The following is a 13,876-nucleotide window of genomic DNA, read 5'->3' as shown; positions in this document are numbered from 1 at the left end:
GCTGAATCACAATGTTAATTGAATTTACAAACTTCCAATTCTCTAATGTTAAAGTTAGGACAGTAGTTGGGGAGGAGTAGAACCCTAAACATCAAGATGGGGCATGTGTGCAGATTACAATGAAGCCAAAGACCTTGAACCCCAAATTCTGCCAGAGAAACAGCTTTTCCTCCTCTTCTGAGGAGGTTACTCTCCGCTTGCCTAAAGAACCTCTAATAAACTTTCTTGAGGTGGTGTCCTTGCAGGCAAATAGTGATCTTCCTCAAGACTTACCCCTACCTCTCATTGCTTCTAGATCTATAACAGACTCAAGACTGGGCAGTCCCCAGGGGATCAGGTACAAACTGCAACCCATGAAGAGGCATCATACACCTCAAAAGAATTGCAAGATGCTGCTGATTTATATTGGCAGGGAAATATGTATGGGAATGGACCTGACTTAGTTATCTAGTGCCGTAACAAAAATATCACAAGTAGGTGGCTTTAAAGGACAGGAATTTATTCTCTCACAGTTTTGGAGTCTAGGAATCTGAATTCAGGGCATCAGCAGGGCCATGTTCTGTCCACTCTAGGAAAAGATTATCTTTGTCTGTTTCCGCATCTGGCAGCCCCGGGCGTTTCTTGGCATTCCTTGGCTTGTAAATGAATCTTCACACGGTATCTTCCTCCTGTGTGTCTTTCTGTGTCTATATTCCCCTTTATAAAACACCACTCAGAAGGGATTAGGTTTAGGACCCACCCTACCCAAGGATGATCTCATTAACATAACAAAAGAAAAGGCCTACTTCCAAATAGGTTCACATTCACATGTACAGGGTTAGGACTTCAACATATCTTTTTGGGGGCACAATTCAATCCATAACAGGACCCTAAGGGATCATAGTGGAAGGAATATAATGTTGGATTTGGCTGAATGGCTGAATGTATTGGTGTGGGAGCACTAAGCAGAGATTCTGGATTTGTGCTAACTCAAATGGCTGTGAGTGGCTCTAAGGGTTTGCTCAGTTGCTTCACTGAAACCTGAACCCAAAGGTAGTCTACACTGAGTGAAGCTGAGATGCTAGAATTTCCTTGGTACAGCATAAAAGATGGTATTCAAAGGGTTAAAGATATGGAATTCTGGAGCAGATTTATCATTTAAGACCTACTCACCCACCCCCTCACTATGTCTCCCCGGATATGTTCATCAAGGACACAATCACCAAGGTTTTGAGAACTACATTAGCAAGAGGAGGCCCAGCAGCTTCGAAGAGCTCTGTTGTGTCTATTTTCTGCAGGACAGAAATGATGGTGGGAAACTGCCATGGAACTGGGCTCTCTGAATCCAGTGCAGAAGGATCCTGGGGTGGCAGGGGCCAAGTGGTAGCACTTAACCTCCAAAGACAAGGTGGGCATGGTTACTGTAAGGGACAACAGAGACAAAGCAGTAAGCAGAATGATCTGACTTGCAGAGATCTTTGGTGCTGGCTAATTAATCATGGTGCTCCTAAGACCAAAATAAATGGGTATCATAATAAAGCCTTGACTGTATAAACAGAAAGGTACTAGGTCTTGAGAACAGAAGTCTGAGATAAATCAACTTAATAGAGAATCGAGGCCCCTCCATCGATTCCCAGACTTAAGCAGTTTATAGACTCAGACCTCCTTGAATGAACAGGAGGCTGGATTCCCTTGAAGAGCGTGCTACACAGCCACAAGTCTATACTGTGAACCTTCCTCCTAGTTCCCCCTCACAAAGGGACCTGAAGCCATTTACTAGGGTGACTATGCTTTGGAGACAGGGAAATAACCAGGTTTTTAAAAGAATTAATGGATGCTGACTCTGAACTGACACTAATTCCTGGAGACCCAAAATGTCACCAGTCAGAGAGGGGCTTCTGGAAGTATTCTGGATATCTATTGCTGCATAACAAACCATCACAAAACTTAGTAGATTAAAACAACCATTTTATTGCATCTCATTACTTTGTGGACCAGGAGTTCAGGCAGGGCTCAGCAAGAGATTCTTTTGTTCCTTGTGATGTCAACTGAGATCACTCTATAGTACTCAGCTGGTGAAGGGCTGTTCTGGAAGGTCCAAAACAGCTCCTCTCACATATCTGATGCCTTGGCAGGGATGGTTGGAAGACTGGGCTCAGCTCAGACTAGAGCACTTAGCATGGTGGTCTCAGAGTAGTCAGACTTCTTATGTTGCCTTCACAATGCTTCTGCCAAAACCACAATCCATGACTTAAAAGAACCCCTTATCTACTGTCATGGTATTCCACACAGCATTGCTTCTGACCAGGAAACCCATTTTGTAGCAAGTGAGGTATGGCAATGGGCCCACAGAATTCACTGATCTTAACCATATTCCCCATCACACTGAAGCAGCAGGATTTATAGAATGCTGGACTGGCCTTTTGAAGACTCTGTTACAACACCAGCTACGTGGTAACACCTGGCAGGGCTTGGGCAGTATCCTCTAGGAGATGGTATATGATCTGAACCAGTATGCAATATATAGCGCTCTTTCTCACACAGCCAGGAGTCCAAGAATCAAATGATAGAAAAGGGTGTAGTATTATTATTCCTAGTAACCCACTAGCAAAATTTCTGAGCTCCCAATGAAAGAGTGTTCCCACCAGGGGACACACCACTAGGTCCACTAAACTGGAAGCTGAAACTGCCATCTGGCCACATTGGACTCTTCATGCCACTGAACCAACTGCAAAAAAGGGGGTCAGGTGATTGGGTCCTAGGTTCTGAGTGTCCTAATTTACTGAGTTTAAGGGGCCTCACAGCTTCAGAGACATCCCACAGATTCACTCAGAGTAGTCAGGACACTTCACTGCCTCTTCCACACCTGCCCAGGACTTGTGCTTGGTGGGCATATGAAGGCCCTCGGGCCTCCTCCACTTCCAGGTCAAACTCCTTCCTGCTGCAGCACAGTTGTCTGGAGGTCTGGCCTGGACATTCAATAGGCAATGGTCACACTGACGCCTGGGACCTCTGAGTCACAGGCGGCCTCCGCCCTTATCGCTCTTCCTCACACCATTTCTCTCCTCCCCAGGAGGTGTTGTAGACAGCACGCCGATATCGACCTTGGAGTCCCACAGACCTGGGTTTCAAAGCCCCTTGACCTAGCTCATCTCTGAGCCTCATTTTCCTCATCTGTAGAGTGGGACTGTGGTGAAGACTCCATGGCATCATCATATAAACTTGTTAGAGTAAGTGTTTAATAGGTGTAGCTGCCATTATTGGAGGTCCTGCCTGTCTCTGTTCCTACTCTCAGCTCCATGTGTAACTTTGAACATGCATCGGAGAGCAGGGACTTTTTAAAAAAAATTATTATTCTAACTTCTGCGTCTCCAGACCTTTGCATGTGCTGTTGCCTCTGCTGTAATGCCCTTCCCTTTTTTCTATCAATGGCTCCCATTATGAAGCCCTTACTGCTAAACACTTTATATGTATCATTTCATTTCCTCACAACAGCTTCACAAGGTTTGGGTTGTTCTCCTTGTTTTATATGTGAGAAAATGAGACCAGAGAGGTAAAGTCACTAACTCTAAGTCACACAGCTACATCAGTGGTGGTGCTGAGTTTGAACCTAGGTCTGTCTAACTCCCAAGCCCATGCACTTAAACCTTACTTATCTGGAGAGTTATTCTGCATTCTTTCCCATTACCCTCCTCACCTGGCTGGGTGTGGTACCACCTTGGGGCTCCTCTGTCCCTGGAAGTGGCTACCCTAGTCTATCTGTATCTGTGTTTATGACTCTCCCTCCCATGCTGAGAACTTCTTAAGGGACAGACTGGGTGGGATTCAACTCCAGGTCCCCAGTGCTGACATGCAGCCAGGCTCACAGAGAGGGGTTCCCAGCCCAGACACACTTTACTTCATTCATTCATTCAAAAAATATTGACTGAGTACCTACTATGTGCTAGATTTTATTCTGAGTGCTGGGGACACTGCAGTAAGCAGAGAAATCTGATCCCACCCTCACAGAGCTCACATTCTCATAAGGAGTACCTGACAGTCAGTGCTTGGTGCTAGGGAAAAAAATAAAGCAAGGCAGGGTGTGGATAAGGTGGGTGGGGATTGTTTTAGACAGGGCAGCAGCAAGCAAGAGACTGCTCAGCTGGTGGTACAGGACAGCCTGCACCATGCTCCGGCGCAGTGACGAGGGCAGGCCACTTAGCCTCTCTGTGCTTCTGTGTTCTCATCTATAAAATGGGAATAACAGTAGCGTTGACCCTATATGGTTGCTGGGAGGCTTAACTTATATCTGTGACAGCTGACGTCAGTGCTGGCATGCAGTAAGTGCTATATAAGGACTCTGTAGGAGACAGCATGGCTTTTGGTTGGAAGGGCTGCTGGGGAGCAGGGGAAGGGATGTGATGATCTTTAAGGACTCCGTCACATCTGGGAGTCTCTGCGTATGTACCACAAGGTCACCGCATAACTCTGAGGCTTAATTTCCCTGTTATAACATGATGGTCAAACAGGGATAGTAAACATGCGCACTATCTCACTTACACCCCCAAAAAGCACAAAGTAATAAAAAAGACAAAAACCCACAAGGACAAAGAGCACAAGAGAGAGAAACACAATGGGCATGAAATGGCAATGCATTTTGGTTGAGAATGTGTTGAGAAGAGCTGAGAAAGCTGGAATTCAAGAGTCTGCAGATGAACACCAAATGGAAGCAAGTGGCTTTGATCCCCAGAACCCCTGAAAGCAGGGATGGGAGGCACTACATATTGCAGGGGAGGGGGGACAGAGGCAGTAATGTCTGCTGGACTAGTGCTTCCACCAGGGGAAAGTTGTCTTCTCCTCTCAAAGCCTTGGCTTACTCATCTGTAAATTGGGGATTCCATCACCAGTATCTCCCAAAACACCAGTATCTCCCAAAACACCAGATAGATTTAAGTAGTACTCAGAGAAGGCATTTAAAAACATTCCAATGTTATTGCCTTTTTAATTCTCTTTCAATCCTTCAGATTACATCAGGAGAAAACTCAGTTTGGTGCTAGTTTGTCTATTGCCTCTAATACTTGCTAATCTCCCTTTCTAACGAAGGCTCAGAGACTCAGGCAGACAACAGTATCTAGCTCAATTTTAACAAAATTTTATTTTTATTAAATTTATTTTTATTCTTACCTTCTTTTATGACAATAATTTTTCATTTAGAATAATGACAAAATTTTCTTCTAAAATAAATTCTGGTTTAAAAAGTATTAACTATTCAATATTTAAAATATTAAATAAAGAATATGTTAGGAAATGACAAAAAATATAATGATGGTGATACAGGAAAGACTATTTAAGTTTGGAAAATACTGGTTTGGTGGAATTGTGGTGTAAGTATTGGTAAGTTAGTTTCAACGTTAAGTCTCTGCTTACTCATCTGTAATATGGGAATATCACCATCTAGCTAAGAAAAGTTGTAGAAAGGACTACATGAGATAGTTTAGCACATTGCCTGCACACAGTAAGTGTTGAACAACAACTATTTCTTCTCCTTCCTTTTTAAGGATATTACTGGAAAGAAGCCCTTTCTTAGAGGCCAATAGACAGAGACTTTCCAGGGGTGAAATAGTCAAGCTTTCTGTATATAAGAGACAGGAGCATTCATTCTGGTTGTGATACCTCCTACCAACCACCTCTAGGAACCTATCCTTGCTTTTTACCCTGATAAAACTACAGTCTACTGTTCTAAAGCCCGTTGTTCTAGTTACAAGCAAGTGACTGGGAATAGTGTTACAGAAAATCGGTACACATCTTAAATCACTGAGAAGTCAGACCCTGGCAGATTGAAAACAGAAGAACTGGTTAAGTTGGTATGAGCCCCCCAGGTTCCCTCTACCACCTACCTCCCAAACAGTAGATAGGGGGTTTACCTGGAGATAAAAATGAACTAGAGAGGTACGCTGAGCACTGTAGAAGGTGAGAATAGCCATCCCAGCCTCTTCTACCACAGGACTACAAACACCCTGGATGCCACAAACATTCCCTTTGGGTAGGAGGTTGGTGGAATCTTCCTTAGAGAAGCAAAATGGGCTTAGAGAAAAGACCTACAGACACGATACTGACATTTGGGAGTCACCCAATGAAAACTCACCACCTGAAGTCCACCAGCCAAACTCTGCCCAGGAAACAGAACTTCCAGTCAACATTTTAGAGCCCTACTCTTAAATATGAATAGACATCCAATAACCATGTTGAGGAAAGCCTCTAACTTGAAAGACTACAGCCAAAACAAGCAAACAGAAACTCAGGGGAAACAAAGACAGTGCAAAAAAAGGAGGAGAAAAGAGGAGATGAGGGATAGGGAGGCAGGGAAGGGAGGAAAAGAAAACATAATTAAAAAGATAACACAAAATACTACACCCATGAAATAAATCTAGAATTAAAAAAATAAAAAATAATCAGAATATAAGAAAAATAATGTGAACTAAAGTCTTGATAGTAAAAAATTTCAACATAAGGTTCTGGGGAAGGAGTAAAGGAAATCTTTCAGAAAGTAGCAAAAAACAGATACAAAGAGGAAGAAAAAATGATATGAAAAATAACCAATCCAGGAGGTATACAATCCAAGTAACAGAGAATTCCAGAAAGAGGAACCTAGAACATGGTTGGGAAAAAAATTTTAAGAAAGTAATGTAATAAATTTCTAGAACTAAAGGAAATAAGTTTCCAAACTGAGAGTTCCCATCAAATCCCAACACAGTGAATGAAGACCCACATCATGGCACATTGTCATGAAGTTTTATAACACCAGATAGGGGTGGAATAAAAATTTCCAGAAATGGGAGGGGAAAAAACTCACACATGGTGAATCAGTCACCTGAATAGCTTTGTACTTCTTATCAACCTAACAGCAATAGTTGAAAGTAGAAGATGAAGGAGAATAGTCCTCAAAATTATCTGGGAAAAGGATTTACCACCTAGAATTTCATACCCAGCCAAACTATCAATCACAAGTGAGTATGGAATACGTCCATTTTCAAACATGCACTTTCCTCAGCAGGCTACTGAGGATGTGATCTGCCAAAGTGAGGCAGAATATCAAGAAAGAGGAACACATGGGGTTCAAAGAGCAGGGGATCCAAGACAGTCAAGAAGTGAAGGGAATCCTGGGGTGACAGCTGTGCAGTGGTCCTTGAAAGCAATCAGCCAAGACTACAGCAGGAGGACAGAGGATTTCAGTAGAAAGTCATAAAAAGGAGAAAGTCAACTTAATGCATTATTGGATCATATGGAAAGCAGATCTCAAAGGGATTCTATAGTTCTGTTGGAGAGCTGGGGAAGAATTAACAATCAGGACAGAAAACTAATCAAATGAAAACACAAAGCTCCAAAAAGTTATAAAAGAAAGGAAATGTGATCAGAGTTCCCTACATGGCTCAAATGTGAACAATAATACAAATGCTGAATATTGATTTAACAAATATTGATATATTCTTACATTGTGACCATGGAAAGAGGGAAAGTTGAGGGGAGAACTAGTGAGAGAGCTAAATTGTCATGTTCCATTACAGAAAGTCAATGGACAATGTCTCAAGTTGATAAGAAATAGTGGTATAAAGCTATTATTGACAAATATAAGTTGAAATATAGTTGAAAGTAGTTGCTTTTGGGGAAAAGGACTCAGGAGGGAGGTAGGATGGGGGAGGAGACAGCTTTTGTTAGGAGCTTTCAGTACTATTTGATTTTTTTTAATGATTTTTAAAAAATGATGCATTTGTATTACTTTGGGGGAAAAAAACCAAAATAATTAAAATACCATAAAGAACATGATGGGGTTAAACTGGTTGGTCTCAGAAGCCTTCCCAGCTCCCGCAGCTGCCATGGAAAACAGGACGGTGAGGGTCATCTCTCCCGCAGTGCCAATCTGGATCAGCCCTAGATACCTCATTACGGTGTGGCCCAAACTTCAACACTGGAGGACCCCATTCACCAGTTCTGCCACTTGTACTAGTATTTGCTTACTATTATCTTTAATATGTTAATTACATGGATATATTTCAGAAGGCAACTGGAAAACTAGCATCCTTTGCCATAAACCTAAGATAACTGTAAAAAGAATGCATTACTATCACAATGTTTTGGAAAGTTCGTCTGGGCACCACTCAACTCCTTGTCCAGCAGTGGTGCTGCTGTTCTGATCTGTGCAAGTGGAGTCAGCTTCCTGCCTTCCAGGTCAGCCTGGCCTCAGGACACCTGAGGAACTGAGAGCCACAATCCTTCTGGCTATTTCCAACCCCCTGCAGAGGCATTGAAAAGGCTCTTTCTGCCTCAAGGCAGGACCCCCGTGGGGTTGGGACCCCTCTCCTAGCAGAAGAGGCAGGATAAAGGCTGAGAGAGCCTGTCTCTTCAAAGGTCCATTTGGGGATTTTTTGGTGACACATGCAAAGTTCAACGCATTGAGGCTGGCACCTGAGGGACTGTCACTATCAGGATCATTCTCTGGGTAACTCCCATCCAACAAATGGAGGGCCTGACCTGAAAGACACAAGCACACTTGAGGGACCCAAAGATGCCCTGGCAGGGACCACTGCTCACAAAGAGCCCTGACAAAGTTTCTGTCTTGGATATGCTTCTTCTCTCCTTGTCTCTAGCCCCCACCAATTCCCCAGTATCTTCTGGCTCCATTGTCTCTGTCTCTTTATCAGATGAGTTCATCTATCTGGAAGGCAGGTTCATGGAGTGTTCCACAGCTAGGAATGGTCTAAAAGGGGGTCTGGGTGGGTAGGAAAATAGTCAATGAGGTTAAGAGGCTGGGCTCTCTTGATTTTGAAGTGTGGGCATGTGCATGTGTGTGTTGTGTGTACATGTGTGTATGTGTGTACCTGTGTACGTGTCCATGCGTACATGTATGTGTGTGTACATGTGTGCCCATCGTATATGTGTGCATGTGTGCGCACGTGTCAATGTGCATGGCATGTGCATGAGTGTGTGCACATGTGAGTGTGGCTGTGTGTGCATGCTGTGTGCACATGTGTACATATATATGTGTCCATGTTCATCCCTCTGTGTGTGTGAGTATATTGGGCTAGAGCAGAGAACTCTATAGACCCAACTAGACCCACCCCAGATGGCTTTCTACTCCAACACTTTCTGCCGAGGAAATTCATTTAAGCACCGGATCCTCTCCTTTTCCTGCCCCCATCACTATTGATCAGAATGATCCCAGCCTCTGGTTCTCTCACTGGAAAGCCTTTCTCAGCCTGGTGCTTGTCAGCTCGTGACCAACTTACAGGTAGAGTAAAGGATTAAATGGAAGGCACAATAAGAAGTGAAACAATTAGAATTTCTGCCTCATTATCATGGTAATCTTATCAGTCGGATAATGAGGTATTAATGGAGATTTAATGTGCATCTCATAACAGAATCCCTTGGAGAAAACACACAGGGAAATTGCTGTAAATCCACTTAATGATGGAGAAGTCCCAAAACACCATATTCTAAAGGATGAAAAATGCAGGATGCAAATGAGAAAGAATCAAGGTCAATAACACCGTGGGGACGAGCCTAACGGCAGATGTGGAGATATATGTAATAAAAATTGCATGTTGCTTTTAAACCTCACCCTCTGTTGTTTTCAAATGTGCATCCCTAGTAATGAAACACAGGAGTGCAGCCAGAATGATCTGTATGTTTTAGAAACCATAGGGGAGATGGAAACACGTCTCACAACCCATCAGGCCCCCTGCGGGGAGCCATGGGAAACGGGGTGTTTTACAGAGATGCCTCCAAGGGAAGGGGGCAGAGGAGCAGTCCCTTGGTTGGCAGAAGGGGGAGAGCAGCCTCAAGGTCATTTGGGAAACACCAATGGGAGGGAGCTGCAGGCATTTACTTCCTCTCCTTCATTCAAGAAACATTTGTCTGGTGCCTGCTGTGCCGCTGACCACAGTCAACTCAGAAACATGACGGACATGCACAGACACAAGCTGATTCTGAAAGCTCTCATTCAGAGAGCACTTACTATGTGCCAGGCACTGCTGAAACACCATACGTGGATTGTCTCATTTAATTTCACCAGCAGCACTGAGAAACTGAGGCTGAGAGAAATTGTCTCAAGTCAGACTGTGGCCTGAACTTCACCATTATTATCTTAGGTTGAACCATTTGAAATTGCCACTACTTGACTGTCTGGGATCCATATACAAAGAGTAATTTCATATGGTGCAAGTTAATATTTTGCTTTCTGGCTGGGGACCCTTTCTAGATAAGTGAGCCTCTAACAAAGGCAGGATGGAGGAGCAGAAACGGTGTGCCGAGCTGAGGGTCACAGAATCCACGGGGCTGCTTGCTCTGCAGCCTCACGGGGTCGAGGAACAAGAGCCCTATGCTTCTGCCGCGGCCACCAAACTCACATCAGCCCTGAGGGCTCAGGCAGTGGGTACCGAGTAAATGGAAAGAGCCCCTAAACACTCATCTCCTAAATTAAAAGCACTTCATGAGTCAGAAAATGCTAAGCAAATGTTGGCTGTTGGGTTTTTATTATTTATGGATGACAACAAATAACCCTTGGGCCTATCAGACATTTCCGAGGATTGAAGGTAAAGTTTAGCTCTGTTTTTAGTCTATTTTAGGGAACTTGGATAAGGGTAGCTTCGTGGGGCTCTGAAAGGGGATGACCAGCAGTCCTGGTTTGCCTGGAACTATTTCTATTTTAGTCCTAAAAGTCTTGTATCCTGGGAAATGCCTCAGGCCCGGCAAATTAGGACAGTTGGTCACCCTGTCTGAGAGGGGAGACCCTGGACTCCCAGTAAGTAGACACAAAGCGAGAATCCAGGGCTGAGCTAGCAGCCCCTGGGGGACAGCAGACACAGCTTTTCCTTGTCACAGACTGCCTGGGGTGCCCTGGCCCTCCATCTTTTTAAAAATTTTATTGTGGTAAAACATATAACAAAAAATTTGCCATTTTAACCATTTTTAAGTGCATTATTCAGTGACATTAATTATATTCACCATGTTGTACAACCACCACCATTATTCATTTCCGAAAGTTTTTCATCACCCCAACCAGAAGCTCAATACTCCTTAATCAACTACTCCCCATTTCTACCTGGTAACCTCTGATAAACTTTTGTCTCTATGCATTTGCCTATTCTAGATCTTTCATAGAAGTGGGTGGGGCCTCCGCCTTAGTGAGAGCCCACAGGTGTACACGTCAGAGAGGAGGAAGCTTCATCGCATGGCTACTGGCTGGGTTCTGGAACAGCCACTGAACCTCCATCACCTCCCTTATTCCCCAGGAATCCCGAGAGCCAGGGGATTGTGAGACCCACCTTACAGATGAGGAACCTCAGACACATGGGCTGGTAAAGGGGCTTGGCCAAAGTCATGTACAGCTGGTGAGCGGCCAAAAGGGCTGAAGAAGGATGACAAGACCACGTTGGAGGACAGTATGTATGGCTCCCACAAACTAGGTCAGTCTGAACCTGGGAAAAGGCTGAAATTCGGCAACATTTCTGGAGTCTTGCAGCTGTGTTGCGTTTAATCACAGACTGCAAATTGAATGAAGTTAAGGCAGTGTTGCCTCTTTGAATTTCCCCCAGGTCCTGTTTCATGAATAAATAGGCATGATTTGTAATTAGCTTATCCATCGTGTGAGCACTTCTAAAGCACCTGAAGTGAGTTAAACATGCCCCCTGCAATCTCGTCGACAATATTAATTCGCTCAGCAAACCTTTCTTCCTGGTCCATGGTGCATGTGACCGAATGACCACGTATTGCACTGCAGTGGACATATTGAGAAAAATGGGGATTTTTCAGCCTGGAAAGATGAAGACACAATGTCCTCATCAGTCCTGCCTCCCAGTGTGGGATTTGGATGCTCAAGTTCAGTTTGTTTTCATCAGCAAATGCTAGATAACCCACAAAACAATCTCCCATCTTTCCTCCCCCTCCGGAACCAGCCCTTAAAAGCCCCAGAGCCGCTTGCAGAAGGGCTGCTGGTCATTAACGCACCGCACTGAGGGGTCTGGGCTGGGGTCCTCACCAATCTGCGCTGCCTTTCTTTTGTGCAATCTGTTGTCTGTTTGCAGGGGCTGCCTGATACCCGCAGCCGCTGTTTGAGTCCACTAATTCCTGCCAAGCTAACGGGCGTCCTGTATCATTTATCCAGTAATTGGGGCTGCTTATCATGACTTTTGTTTGGTTTCTGTGCTAACCATGTGGTTGCTGCTGAAATTCCGAATCCGAACATTTCCTTGCTCAGGACTGGTGGGAGGGCCCCTCGGCACAGGTAGCTGCCTTGATTGCTGCCACATTTTCCAGCAAAGGTATTTCCATTCATCTTCATCATGGGCTCAATCTGTGCGCAGAGAGGAGGCAGCCACGCTGGAGGAGCCTCTCCACCCAGTCACCTGGAGGCTTTCTCTCATCTGTTCCTCTGTGTTCCCAGCCACATTTATATTCCACCCACTCTGCTGCTTCCTCCAGGGTCTGAAAGGGATCTCCCGAAACCAGGCCCTCTCCCCCTGGGCCCCACATGGAGTCCAGGTGCCAGCCTGACAACGAACGGGGAGGTGAAGGTCACCCCTTCTCCTTCCAAACGAGGCAAATCAGAAGGAGGGGGAGACTGTCAGTCTCTGTCCTTGCCATGGCCTTGACACTGGGAAGTGGACCTGGCCCATGTATGGAGAAGTGGGCTTTCCCTGCTCCGAAGACTCAGACTCACGGGGAAGTGCACACCAGGACGGGGATAGTAATGAGCCATTATGAACACCACTCCACAGTTCACAAAGCTTCTCCTCGCTCCAGCGTGTGCAATTGCCCACAATCCTGTGAGGCTGGTATTTTGCAGAGGTGCAGACAGGATCCGTTAGAAGCTATAAATAAGGACTTGGGAATCTGCTAGACCTGGATTCAGATTCTGGCTCTGCCATTTATTTGCTGTGTAGCCTTGGAAAAGCTACTTCCCCTCTCTGTGCCTCAGTTGCCTCATCTGTAAATTGGTGTTCATAATGATACCCACCTCACAGATGAGGATTCTGTGAAATAATGTGCACAAAGCCCTCAGAACTGGTTCTGGCATAGGAAATGGTCAAGGAACGAGAGACACTGTTATGACCAATAATACCTGCTTCCTCTGGTAGCACCTCTCTGGAGAATGGGCACCACTGAGGGCTCCCACAGTTCTCAGGGCTGTGTCCAATGAGGTCCTTTAGCAGTGGAGCCAGTCACAGCGGGGCTCAAGTCCTGACTCGGTGTCCTAGGCATCTAGTGCTGCTATAACAGAAATACCTTAAGTGGATGGCTTTAACAAAGAGAAGTTTATTTCCTCATAGTAAAGTAAGCTAAAAGTCCAAATTCAGGGCGTCAGCTCCAGGGAAAGGCTTTCTCTCTCTGTTGGCCTTCTCATCAATCTTCCCCTGGACTAGGAGCTTCTCCACACAGGGACCCTGGGTCCAAAGGACACGCTCTGCTCCTTGCACTGCCTTTTTGGTGGTATGAGGTCCCCCTGTCTCTCTGCTCACTTCTCTCTTTTATATCTCAAGAGATTGCCTCAGGACACAATCCAATCTTGTAGACTGAGTCCTGCCTCACTAACACACCTGCCGCCCATCCTCCCTCATTAATATCATACAGGCAGGATTTACAACATATAGGAAAATCACACAATACCGGGAATCACGGCCCAGCCAAACTGATATACACATTTTTGGGGGAACATAATTCAACCCATGACACTTGGTTACTCACTAGCTCTGCGACTGAGACAGCTGCCTCATCTGTAATACGGGAATAATGACCTTCATATTTTGGGAATAATGATGATTATTTGCCACAATGAAGGGTGGGCAGAGCACCTTGGTGTGTTGTGTGTGTGAATGCGGAAACATGGATGAGTTCTGGAGTCTGTTTAGAACTGTCCTACAAA

The sequence above is a fragment of the Trichechus manatus genome, unplaced genomic scaffold (assembly GCF_000243295.1).
Source record: "Trichechus manatus latirostris isolate Lorelei unplaced genomic scaffold, TriManLat1.0 scaffold00038, whole genome shotgun sequence".
Classification (NCBI taxonomy): domain Eukaryota; kingdom Metazoa; phylum Chordata; class Mammalia; order Sirenia; family Trichechidae; genus Trichechus; species Trichechus manatus.
This window is presented reverse-complemented; position numbering follows the sequence as displayed.